General features: G+C 64.6%; 1 protein-coding gene across 1 annotated transcript in view; it reads right to left on the bottom strand.

Annotated features, from left to right (window-relative positions):
• The window catches only part of CDH4 (cadherin 4), a 560000-nt gene that overhangs the window by 21071 nt on the left and 535004 nt on the right, over positions 1-3925 (bottom strand). The window lies entirely within an intron of this gene.

Here is a 3925-nt window from a genome sequence, read left to right as displayed (position 1 = left end):
CCCCCCCCCCCCCCCCCCCCCCAGGCAGACAGTGTCCCGGGGCCCCACCCGGCACCTGTCTCGAGGAACAGGCCACGGCCACCCTGACCCCGTACTGAGCCCACAGTCACTGGGCCGGTAGCCCTCCGGTGTGGGGGGTGCGGCACGTCCCCTGCCGGGAACCCGGTCCCACTCCAGCAGCTGCAGGTCTAACGAGCGAGGCCAAGCTGCTGTGCGCTCTCGGGGCCGACAGCAGGATCCGAGGTGCCGCTGAAGCCCCAGGCTTCACCCTCGGACTCTTCGGACCCTGCGCCCGCCCCAAGCCCGGAGCCTTCCCCGAGGCCACCCAGGGCAGAGGAGGGGCAGGCGCCACGTCCCCGGGAGCCAGGCTGTGCCCACCTTCCCTTCGTCTGGCCCTGGGGGCAGCGTCCTCCCCAGAACACCCTCCAAGTCACCTTCCCGGGTCAGAGGCGCCTTCTGTCCAGGGTCTCAGTGTGGCTCCCGCGGTGCCCGCGTCTCAGAGGTATGTGTGGATCAAGGGATGTCCTCCAGCCCTGCCCTCCTGGGGATGCCCAGCCCTGGGAGGCAGAAGTGCACGCTTTGCACAACCCTCCCTGTCCTGCCTCCGTCTCGGGCCCCCCCAGGACGGGCGTTTCTGGGGGACCCGCAGGTGTTTTCACTGTGGCTGCCGTGTGGAAGGGAAGACAGCATTCAGACTCGGAGGACCAGCTGGCACAGCTGGACCGGGGCTGGGACAGGGGGCAGAGGTGGTCCACCCCTGCAGGTCTGCCCTCCAGGAGCAGGTGTGGGGCAGCCCGGGGCCCTTGCTGGAGCTGCAGAGATGCCCCACCCCGGAAGGGGACAGAAGACACACTTGGGTTCCGGAAGGACAGCCGTGTGGCATAAAGAGGGGCCCGAGGAAGCAGGCGCCCTGGGTTTGACTGTCTCTCTGTGTGGCCTCCAGCAGCCTGGAACTAGCCTCTGGGCCTCAGTTGTCTCTGGGGGCCGTTTATCTGACGGCTCCCGTGGCCGTGTCAGGGATCCCGGTTGTGTGGCATTCCGCGGGCACAGCGGCGGAGTGCGTGGGCCAGTGCGGGGTGAGCCTGACATTATTCCCCAACACGCAGTGAAAAAAATCCCAGGGCCGCTCAGGATCTGTGGACGTGGGAAGTCTCCCAGATACACCTTGAGGGACAAAACAGCAGCCAGACAACAGCAGGGGTAGCGTGGGAGTGCCGGGTGGATGTGGAGGGGTCGGGAGGGGACGCCTTCTTCATGCTCGGTCACGTCATACCTTTTAAACTCTGTACCGCGTGTGCGAATCACCTAACCGAAAACTCACATCGATCTTTAAAAAGGATAAAACGGGTAAGTGAAGGAGGCGGTGCGGTGGGTTTGCTCACGGACAGTCCGGAGATCCGCGCTGAGCGTGGAGAAACCCCTGGAAGGCGGGAGTGTGTCCGACTGTGCACAGATCCGCTCCAAAGGCGCTCTGCTGGATGAGAGAAGCCGGACTCCACAGATCATGTGCTCTGCGTGACTCCATCCATGCGACGGCGTGAGGCTGTAGCACAGGTGAAGGTCACCTTGGCGACGGACGTGGTGGGGGGCTGCTCCGGGGACGGACATGAGGCTGCCGCTGGCTGGGGGAATGTGTCCGGGGAGATATGTGCATCGTACCGTGTTCCCGTCACACCTCTATGGGGCTCGAAGCAGGAGACCCACAGGTCTCCGGGAGCTCGTGCCTTGGAGTGGATCGGATGTGCCTGCTTCGGCTCCTGGTAAATTAGACACCGGCCAACCATCTTGGGCGTCGAAGACAGAGCCAGCCTGTGCGGGGGCAGGAGGGTGGGCGAGAGCTCCGGTCTGCCTGCCGCCAGAGCCCACTGGTGTTTTGCCCGTCACTGTAGCTACTGGCCTCTATGCGATCGCCTGCCCTCCCTGCTCCGTCACACCTTCTCTGGAGCGCCTTGGTGCAAGCTTGGACCAGGGTCGGGAGGCAGGTGGGGGCTCCGAGCATCCTGTTCCAGTCCCAGCAATGCCACCTTCAGCGCTCCACTGGTGTGCTTTTCACCAAACCCGATGGTGGCTGGAGGTGACCGGCAGGGCTGGATGGAGTCCTTCACCGCCCCGGGTCACCATGGTGCCTCATGCCTGGAGGCACATCCTTTACTCCCACCGGGTACAACTGGCTTGGTTTCCTTCTGCCCTGGTTTCCATGGTGCCAGTGGAGGTCCCGAGGCTGTTTCCCAGGGGCCTGGGGGTCCCGGTGGTCAGGAGGGCTGATGCCACTGCCCCACCGGATATCTAGAATTTGCAGGCTGGTACCAGGACAAGAACGTGTCCCTGGGCAGAGCCTGGGCACCTGCGCGTCATCTGAGACCCCTGACTCAGCAGGTGGGTTCGGAGTATCCCGAGGGGCCCACGCTGCCCGACCGTCGCCAGGGACGATGCCAGGTGCCTGGCTTGGGACTGGCTCCAGTCCTCACTAAGGTCCCCTGGGGGAGGTTTCCTGCACTGGTGTTCACCTGGGGGGGCTGCCCCCATGCACCAGCACGGCCGGGGTGTGTCTAAAGACGACCGTGGGTTCTCGTCATCACAGAAAGAGGTGCAGGATGGAAGGAGGAAGGACAGCTGGGTCTGTCTGGCCAAGTGTGGGCGAGGCCCTGCTGGGGGCTTGGAGGCTCAGGGTCATTATTCTTCCAGATCCCTAGGGAGCTGCTCTGCCCATGTCCAAACTGCCCAGGACACTGGCCCTGAGCCCTTCCTGCCATTGCCCACCAGCCCAGGGATGAAATGGAAACAAGCCACACCACCCCTAACCAGGAAGGCTGGGGCTGTGCTGCCCCCCCCGACATGCGATCTGCTATCTGTCCACTAGATGGTGCTATGCCCTCACAGGCGAGGTCGTGGCGCCAGGGCCAAGGATGCATGGAAATGGGGGAGCAGAGGTGTAGGGGCATGGGATCTGGGGACTCTGTGATCCGGGGGCAGGAGCACTCAGGGCGTGGGGGCATGGGGACGCAGGATGAGGGGATGCTTGGACATCGGGGTGGGGCTCGTCCCCAGGACTCTGGCCTGTGAGATGCCTTCCTGGCGATGACCAGCTCTGGGGAGAGGGAGGGGTCTCCTCTCTGTCTCCCCACCTCCTTCCCTTCCCATCTCCACTCCTTGCTGCAGAATCAGCGTGGCTTCTGGGGTCCAATCCCAGCTGCTCCCATTTAGGGGCTAGCAGTGTGGGTTTGGGCAAGTGACTTGGCCTCTCTGATCACTGGCATCCCCCCGCATCACAGGATCCTGACCCTCAGCAGGCTGGGGGACTAGAGCCTGGCAGGGGAGGGCTCCCCAGCATGGCTTGTGCTGTGCCTATTACTGTTACTGCTATCACAGCCTCGTCCCCTTGGCCCTCCAGTGGCCTGGACCCCAGGAGAGGGGCTGCTCCGAGAGGCAATCCGGAGATCCGCGGGGCAGTGCAACCTGCCGGCATCCCTGGGACTCAGGGGCTATGAATTCACATGCATGAATGGCCACCAAGGGCACTGGGTCACTCAGGTGCAGAGCAGCCTGGTGTGGGGCTCAGGGGCAGCCCGGCCGCCATGCCTGAAGGGGAAGAGCTCGCGGTTGCCCTCCTTGGACGTCTCTCTGCTCACAGCAGGCTGTGGAGGGTAGCTCAGCTCCTCCCGCAGGGACTGGCCTGTCCCCAGCCCAGGCCCCACCCGGGCATCCCCCAGCAGGTCCCACTGCACACACAGCCACACGCATGCCTCCAAAAGTCGCTGAGCCCAATACCACCAGTCAACTCTGGATTCAGAAAGTGTGTCCAGCCTACCTGGTCCTGGGCACTTCTCAGGGCGCCAACGGTCGCTCCGTGTCGGGCCTCCCGGTGGCGGATCAGAGCACAGGCCCCCCCCCCCCCCCCCCCCCCCCCCCCCCCCCCCCCCCCCCC

Source organism: Ursus maritimus, unplaced genomic scaffold (genome assembly GCF_017311325.1).
Source record: "Ursus maritimus isolate PB19 unplaced genomic scaffold, ASM1731132v1 scaffold_22, whole genome shotgun sequence".
NCBI classification, from domain to species: Eukaryota; Metazoa; Chordata; class Mammalia; order Carnivora; family Ursidae; genus Ursus; species Ursus maritimus.
The sequence above is the reverse complement of the archived record's forward strand: the minus strand, read 5'-3'. Positions and strand labels throughout refer to the sequence as shown.